Raw genomic sequence first — 9,357 nt, 5'->3', positions numbered from 1 at the left:
ATATGCTGGCAGATGGCAGATGATCTCCGTGGACGAATGGGGTAAACAGGAATCCGAGGACAGGGACTGTCTCACAGAGAAACAGTATTTCCTCTGCTTGAATCCTGAGTTATAGAGTGACAAGGAATGCAGCCTCCCTCTAGTTGACCATCTTGCATCCTCTGTCCCTTTGAGATATTTCCTAAAAGTCTTTTCCTTGTCATTCTTTAACTAATTCTTGGATCATTTATTTATTCCTACCATGTAGATAAGAGGTTTATATTAGTTTCACTTGGATATATTAACTTTACTATAAATAAAGCCTTCAACAACAATAAATACACTTTTTAAGCCCTGTACTTTGAAGTGCCCTAATTACTTTTCTTTTTGCTGTTAATCTAACCCGAGCCCAGTCTCATTTTAGCATTGGGTATTATTATTCATCATCTAAAAATAATTGAACTAATTTAAAAAGTTTGGCCTATCCATGTCTTTAGGAGACATATTTTTCAATGAAACTTTCCTTTTTATGTTTAATATGGTTTATTTTATTTATAATATTTATTTGTAAATATGTTTTATTTATTATAAAATTGTAAAATATTTTCTTTTGCCCTATTGTGTACTAACAAAAACTGAAGTGATAACTGAACCTATAGAAATTAACTGACATTGAATTTCGGTTTTATATACATATTTTGGTGGAAGAGAAATCATGTATACAAGACAAAACTGACAGGGACTTTATAAATATGATATGTAAAGAACTTCTATAAAAATCATCCATAGACTTGGCGATCGCGGGCGCCAGAGCAGGGCCCCGGCTGGGCCCGGCGAGGCGAGGGAGAGTTCGGCGGCCGGGGCAGGTCGCGGCGGTGCTTGGGAGCTGCCGGCCGGGGGCGGCGTCCTCGGAGCGCGGCGGCGGGCAGCACCGGCTGGTTCTCCGGCTCGGTTCGGTTAGCGCAGGCGCGCGGAGAGCGCTGTCGTGGGTCGGCGGCCCTGTGCGGATCCACTCGTCCCGCTTCCTCCGGAAGGATCTCTTCAGAAGCTGACGCTGGGTCCACCCACTACTGGGCTTGCTTTTGGCCCCCGGAGTTAGCACTGCTTGGAAGAGACCGCTTTCTGCACTTGGCCTGGACATATACTGATAAGTATATGTCCTTTGTTTTTTTAAGTCTCAAGAAATGGAAGAAGGCCGCGGAGTCAGTTGAAGCCAGCATTGGAAGCTTCCTGAAAAACCTTTATTCCCTGCACGCCGTTTCTTGCGTTTTCTCAGAGGCTGGTGTGGATATCTTGTCCTTTTGGTGTGTGGTGGCATTCCCCACCCAACCCCCAATGTGGACTCTAAAGGATTTGCCCTTTCTTTGCAATTTGAAATGAAATGATGGCCACACGTTGGACTGGTCTGCCTGAAGGAGATGGTGACAAGCTCAAGGCCTGCCGGTCCCGGCCTGTGAGGTATCAAAAAATAAAGATGGAAAAGAACAAAGTGAAACTGTATCACCATCCGAAGATGAAACATTCTCCTGGCCAGGTCCCAAAACAGTTATGCTGAAAAGAACATCTCAAGGCTTTGGTTTTACATTAAGGCATTTTATTGTTTATCCCCCAGAGTCTGCAATTCAGTTTTCATATAAGGATGAAGAAAATGGAAACAGAGGAGGTAAACAAAGAAACAGCTTGGAACCAATGGATACCATATTTGTTAAACAAGTTAAAGAAGGAGGACCTGCTTTTGAAGCTGGATTATGCACAGATGACCGAATTATAAAAGTCAATGGAGAAAGTGTTATTGGAAAGACCTATTGACAAGTAATTGCTCTAATTTAGAACAGTGATACAACATTGGAACTTAGTGTTATGCCAAAAGATGAAGATATTCTCCAAGTGGCATATCCTCAAGATTCCTACCTGAAAGGCAATGAAGCCTACAGTGGCAATGCCCGTAATATACCGGAACCTCCACCAATTTGCTATCCCTGGTTGCCTTCTGCCCCTTCAGCCATGGCACAGCCAGTTGAAACATCTCCTCCAGACTCATCATTGAGCAAACAGCAAACCAGCAAACCGGTAAACCAGTCCTGACGCAACCTGCCAGGGCTTATAGAATGGAAATACAAGTGCCTCCATCACCAACAGATGTTGCAAAATCAAACACAGTAGTGTGTGTTTGTAATGAAAGTGTAGGGACTGTCATTGTGCCTTCTGAGAAGGTTGTAGACTTGTTATCCAATAGAAACAACCATACAGGTCCTTCACACAGAACTGAGGAAGTAAGGTATGGTATAAGTGAACAGACCTCTTTAAAAATAGTGTCAAGAACCACATCACCACCATCATCAATTCCTACTGCCCATCTTATTCATCAGACAACAGGTTCTAGGTCATTAGAACCTTCTGGAATTTTACTTAAATCTGGAAATTACAGTGGACAATCTGAAGGGATCTCAAGCAGTAGATCTCAAGCTGTGGATTCTCCTTCCGTATCTGTTAATCACTATTCCCCAAATTCCCATCAGCACAGAGACTGGAAAAACTATAAAACTTACAAGGAGTATATTGATAACAGACGATTGCACATAGGTTGTCGGACAATTCAAGAAAGATCAGATAGTTTAAGAGCAGCATCTCAGAGCACAGCAGATTATAACCAGATGGTACCAACCTGCACTTCTTTGCAGGTACATTGCCGAAGCACGTCTCATGATCAAGTGGCCCAATCTGCTCAGATTCGGCAATGCAGTGTCTCCCAGGAAAGACTAGAGGATTCTGTACTAATAAAGTATTGTCCAAGAAGTGCGTCTCAAGGAGCACTGACACCCCCACCTATTACTCTCAGTAATCACAGAACTCGTTCATGGGATTATATTGAGGGACAGGTAACACCTTAGAAAATGTTAATTCTGAAAGTCAAATACCTGATTCAAATGGGGAGAAAAAACAGACTTATAAGTGGAGTGGGTTTACTGAACAGGATGATAGACAAGGTATTTGTGAAGGCCCAGACAACAAGAAATTCATAAATCTTTTCGAGGTTCAAATTTGACTGTGGCTCCAAGTGTTGTTAATTCTGATCAAAGGTGAATGAGTGGTAGAGGAGTGGGATCTATGTCACAGTTTAAAAAAATTCCATTAGATCTAAAAACACTGCAGTCCAACAGAAATTTTCAAACTACTGGTGGAATGTCACTGCCTTGGGGTATTTCACAAGACAGGTCACCTCTTGTAAAAGTCTGGAGTAATTCTCTGAAAGCACCTTCTGAAATGTCACAAAACCATCATTCAGCCAGTACTCATTGGTGTCTGTCAAAGACCAAAGACCAGTAAATCACTTGCATCAAAACCTTGTATTGAATTAGCAGTCATGGTTCAGAGCCGAAAGCACCCCTGATCACCAAGTGGAGACTGGGAAGTCTCTCTCTTTATCTGGAGCTTCTGTTAAGCCTGGCCCTCAGGTGAGCAAGAGTGTGGGATTTCTCTCTCTTATTCAAAGGAATCAAGATCTAAATTTACAAGAGGCTGAACTTCAGCAATCAGATGCTTTAGATAATAAAGAAACTGTCATCCTAAGAGAAAAACCTCCATCTGGTCACCAAACACCACAGCCTTTACGGCATCAGTCTTACATCTTAGCAGTAAATGACCAGATACTGGGTCAGATACCAGCAGGTCAGATACCACCTGCTGAGAGGTCCATATAAAAAGAACGGAAAAAAGGAAGGCCTCAAGTACCAGCCCGCCTGGTGATTCCTTGGCTTCCATCCCATTCATAGATGAACCAACTAGCCCTAGCATTGATCATGACACTGCCCATATCCCTGCTTCTACTGTTATCTCTGCCTCTACCTCTCAAGTCCCCTCCATAGCAACAGTTCCTCCCAGCCTCACAACTTCAGCTCCTTTGACGTCAGCTCTCCCATGACCAAGAATCTGTTGGACCTCCTAGCCTGGATGCCCAGCCCAACTCAAAGATAGAAAGATCAAAATCATACAGTGAGGGTCTGGATGATTATAGAGAAGATGCAAAATTATCCTTTAAGCATGTATTTAGCCTGAAGGGTATCAAGATCACAGACAGTCAAAAGTCATCAGAAGACTCTGGATCCAGAAAGGATTCTTTCTCAGAGGTTTTCAGTGATGCTGCAAAGGAAAGGTGGCTCCATTTTTGACCACTTGTCACTGATAAGGGCAAGAGAGTTGGTGGAAGTATTCAGCCATGGAAACAGATATATGTTGTACTTCGGGGCCATTCACTGTACTTGTACAAAGATAAGAGAGAGCAGATGCCTCCTTCTGATGAAGAGCAACCCATCAGTGTTAATGGTTGCCTGATAGACATCTCTTACAGTGAGACCAAGAGGAAAAATGTGTTTTGACCTACCACGTCTGATTGTGAATGCCTATTTCAGGCAGAAAACAGAGATGATATGTTAGCGTGGATCAAGACTATCCAGGAAAGTAGCAACCTAAATGAAGAGGACACTGGAGTTACTAACAGGGACTTAATTAGTCAGAGAATAAAAGACTACAGCCATAAAGAATGATAAAATTATGGCATTTGCAGGCAAATGGATGAAATTGGAGAATATCATGCTAAGTGAGATAAGCCAATCTCAAAAAACCAAAGGACAAATGATATCGCTAATAAGTGGATGATGACACATAATGGGGGGTGGGAGGGCTTAGTGTTAGGGTTAGAGTTAGGGTTAGGGAGGGGGGGCAAGAATGGAGGAAGGAAGGACTGTATAGAGGGAAAAGAGGGATGGGAGGGGTAGGGGAAGGGAAAAAATAACAGAATGAATCAAACAACATTACCCTATGTAAATTTATGATTACACAAATGGTATGCCTTTACTCCATGTACAAACAGAGAAACAACATGTATACCATTTGTTTACAATAAAATAAAATAAAATAAAATAAAATAAAAGACTATAACAATCTGATGAGCAAAGCAGAACAGTTGCCAAAAACACCTCGCCAGAGTCTCAGCATCAGGCAAACTTTAGTTGGTGCTAAATCAGAGCCAAAGACTCAAAGCCCACATTCTCCCAAGGAAGAGTATGAAAGGAAACTTCTCAGCAAAGATGATACCAGTCCCCCAAAAGACAAAGGCACGTGGAGAAAAGGTATTCCAAGTATTATGAGAAAGACATTTGAAAAAAAGCCTACTGCTACGGGAACATTTGGCATCAGACTGTATGATTGTCCACCAGCTCACACTAATCGGTATATTCCATTAATAGTTCACATATGTTGCAAATTAGTTGAAGAAAGAGGTTTTGAATATACAGGTGTTTATAGAGTTCCTGGAAATAATGCAGCCATTTCAAGTATGCAAGAAGAACTCAACAAGGGAATGGCTGATATTGATATATAAGATGATAAATGGCAAGATTTGAATGTGATAAGCAGTTTACTAAAATCCTTCTTCAGAAAACTCCCTGAACCTCTCTTCACAAATGATAAATATGCTGATTTTATTGAAGCCAATTGTAAAGAAGATCCTCTAGATCGACTGAAAACATTGAAAAGACTAATCCATGATTTGCCTGAACATCATTACGAAACCCTTAAGTTTCTTTGGGCTCATCTGAAGACAGTAGCAGAAAATTCAGAAAAAAATAAGATGGAACCAAGAAACCTAGCAATTGTTTTTGGTCCAACTCTAGTGTGCACATTGGAAGACAGCATGACCCATGTGGTCACACACGTGCCTGAGCAATACAAGACTATAGAGACCCTCATTCAGCATCATGACTGGTTTTTCATGGATGAGGGTGCTGAAGAGCCTCTTACCTCAGTGCAGGAAGAAAACACAGTAGACTCCCAGCCAGTGCCAAACATAGATCATTTACTCACCAACATTGGAAGGACCGGAGTCTCGCCTGGAGATGTATCAGATTCAGCCACTAGTGACTCAACAAAATCTAAGGGTTCTTGGGGATCTGGAAAGGATCGGTATAGCAGGGAACTACTTGTGTCCTCCATCTTTGCAGCTGCTAGTTGCAAGAGGAAAAAGCCAAAAGAAAAAGCACAGCCTAGTAGCTCAGAAGACGAATTGGACAATGTATTTTTTAAGAAGGAAAATGTGGAACAGTGCCACAGTGACATTAAAGAAGAGTCCAGAAAGGAAAGTGAGACCCTGTAAAGTTTTTCTCTCTTGATTTTACTCCTTATACCATCCTTTGCTTTGAAGATCAATTTAACTATGTACATTCTAAACTCCTTCTATGACATTTCTTCCTCTGTGGTGTTGATGGATTCTGTTATTGGAATATCTTGGTTTGTCTGGGGTGATTTCTTCCCTTGCTTTTTCATCTTGTTTTTGTCTCTACCCATCTAACAGTATGAATCTGAGGTAGTAGAGTTTCTACCCTATGGACTTATAGTGACCCTAAGCGTTTCCAGTATCTTACCATTTAGGAGGAGAGAAATAATAACAGTAACCAATGCAAACAATAAAGCACATTAAACAAACTAGATTTTCTGCTATAGCATGTAGAATGTTAATTGTAACAACAAACAGAAATTATATGATCAGTTATTGACTACAGTAAAAACAGTAAGTTTGCAAAAGGGTTTATAGTTTCAAATGGTGGACAGGGAGAGAACAGAAGTGATGTATGGATGTGATGATTATGAGGGTGGAGGGGAAAAGATAGAAGTAAAAGAGGAAGCATGAAAGAGAGAACAGTAGAGACTGGCTGTTAGTAGAAGAAAGAAGAGAAGGAGAACCAAGGGAAACAGATGAGATATATACATATATATATATGTATATATCTCCACACACATAGAAAAAAAATTAAAAAAACAAAAATAAAAATAAAAGAATATAAAACAAAACTGAAATATATAAATCAGACATCCTAAGTCCTCAAAATACTGTTCCATAAAAAAAAAACTGGCTTCAAAAATGCTAGAAATGAGAAAAAAAACATATGAATATGTGTAAATGTCCATGAACCATCAAGATCACAATTAGAGAAAATGTAAGAAAAAAATCTTGATGAAAAATTAAAGAATCATTTTCATTGGACTTAAAAGATTCTCAGCTTCCCTTCTCAGAATTAGGTAGGGTGGTCTGGAGTGCGATTCTTGTTCTACCCTAAGGATGGGGTTGCTAGATTGACAGAGGTAATCCTGTAGGTGGAACTCCTGGAGACAGGGTTTAGGCTTAGATAAACTCCAGGTTCTTTGCTGAATTCCAGTTGGTCTGGAGGTTTTAAATTAGCACACCTCAAGGGCCCAGTAATTGCTGGTCCTTGCTGCAAGCTGCACCCAAGGATCTCATCCGGGTTCCACTTGTGCAGTGCAGGAGCCAATTCTTAGTCTACTCTGTCACCTTGCTGAGTAGCTCCCTGTCTGCTTTCTTGGTTTTATGCCATGAAGCAGCTAGAAATACACCTTTCTCTATTCTGCCATTTTAAACCGTCCTGTGAGTTAAGGATCCTGAGATGGGATCCTCAAGAGAGGGAGACAGCAGGGTCAGAATTAGTGACGCACCATAAGAAAATGTGAATGGCCATTGCTGACTTTGAAGATGGCAGAGTCATGAGTCTGAGAAGTGTCTAAGGACAGTTTCTAGAAGCTGGAAAAAGCAAGGAAATGGATTTTACTGCAGGGCAACTAGAGGTAATGAAGTTCCACCAATATCTTGTTTTTAGCACTATAAAACCCAATTTTGGAATTTGACCTTCAGAACTAGAAGAGAAAATTCTTGTTTTAAATCGCTAAGTTGTGGTAGTTTGTTGCTGCAGGGACAGGAAACCATCAGTGAGTCCCACATTGTACCTTTCAATGTGTATTTCACATAATAATTACTTTGTGAATGTGTGTTGAATGAATGGCCAAATTTCCAAAATGTCTGAATCCTAAATTACAATAAAGGGAGTTTATACATATTTCTGTGAGAATTCAAGACTAGTATCATGTGCTATGACCAGGCAGTTGTCTTCCATTCTCTCTCCCTCTTCTTAGAGGGAGACTTCTAACCCTTCTAACCCTCAGACTTAAAACCTTTCAGACCAAAGACCTAGAGGTGAAATGAACGGAGTACAGGCTTTGTAATCTTCAGACATGACAAACTGAGGATGAACATGTGGATGAAGATGGCATGCTTAGTGCTTCCCCTTAATCCATCAGGAGTATTCATCTGTCTGGAGGTAGATAAGAATTCTTTAAAAAAAGAAAAGTAGATCATTTAATGCTCTCACCCCAATTAGAATGGCGATTATCAAGAACACAAGCAGCAATAGTTGTTGGCGAGCATGTGGGGAAAAAGGTACACTCATACATTGCTTGTGGGGGTTGCAAATTAGTGCAGCCACTCTGGAAAGCAGTATGGAGATTCCTCAGAAAGCTTGAAATGGAACCACCTTTTGACCCAGTTATCCCACTCCTCGGCCTATACCCAAAGGACTTAAAATCAGCATACTACAAAGATACAGCCTCATCAGTGTTCATAGCTCTCAATTCCAATAGCCAAATTGTGGAATCAACCTAGATGTCCTTCAATTGATGAATGGATAAAGAAACTGTGGTATATTTATACAATGAAATATTACTCAGCCATAAAGAATGATAAAATTATGGCATTTGCAGGCAAATGGATGAAATTGGAGAATATCATGCTAAGTGAGATAAGCCAATCTCAAAAAATCAAAGGACGAGTGATCTCACTGATAAGGTGATGATGACACATAATGGGGGGTGGTAGGGGGGGCAAGAATGGAGGAAGGAAGGACTGTATAGAGGGAAAAGAGGGGTGGGAGGGGTGGGGGAAGGGAAAAATAACAGAATGAATCAAACAACATTACCCTATATAAGTTTATGATTACACAAATGGTATGCCTTTACTCCATGTACAGGGAAACAACATGTATCCCATTTGTTTACAATAAAAAAAATGATCAAAAAAAAAAAAAAAAAAAGAAAAGTAGAAAGAATTAACATTGAGGTAATATAAGTCTTTTGATAACCAAAATGTATTTTTCCATGTATCAACTTTAGGATTCAGTCACAGAAATATAGCCCATTGTGGTCAGGCAGAGGGAAGCCCTAGGTTTAACTTCACAAAGATGTCCTGAGTTCTCATCTGGTGTGGATGTTGAATTGAAGCCAAATAGGCTGCTGTAGGCCAATCATAGCAAAGTGAGTTGTGTTCAGTTTTCAGGATGGAGGATGCAGTAAACTCAGGGTACTGCAGCCAGCAGAATCATACTACAATGATAATAGCTCAGGAAAACTGTTTTTGCAAAGGACATAGACCCCAGGTTAACAATGTTTAGCAATGGTATCCTGCAGAATGTTTAATTAAATTTTGTCCCATTGTCTCAGATGTGGAACATCTATAAAAACTTACACTGAGCAACAAAT

The 9,357-nt window shown here is 40.5% G+C and overlaps 1 pseudogene across 1 annotated transcript; it reads left to right on the top strand.

Annotated features, from left to right (window-relative positions):
- The first annotated feature begins 880 nt into the window (after positions 1-880).
- On the top strand, positions 881-6,130 carry LOC306640848 (rho GTPase-activating protein 21-like; annotated as a pseudogene). Its single transcript has 2 exons — positions 881-4,503; positions 4,911-6,130. The product of its transcript is annotated as a rho GTPase-activating protein 21-like (transcript).
- The last annotated feature ends 3,227 nt before the right edge of the window (positions 6,131-9,357 follow it).

This window comes from Sciurus vulgaris (assembly GCF_902686455.1).
Source record: "Sciurus vulgaris genome assembly, chromosome: 11".
NCBI classification, from domain to species: Eukaryota; Metazoa; Chordata; class Mammalia; order Rodentia; family Sciuridae; genus Sciurus; species Sciurus vulgaris.
This window is presented reverse-complemented; position numbering and strand designations above follow the sequence as displayed.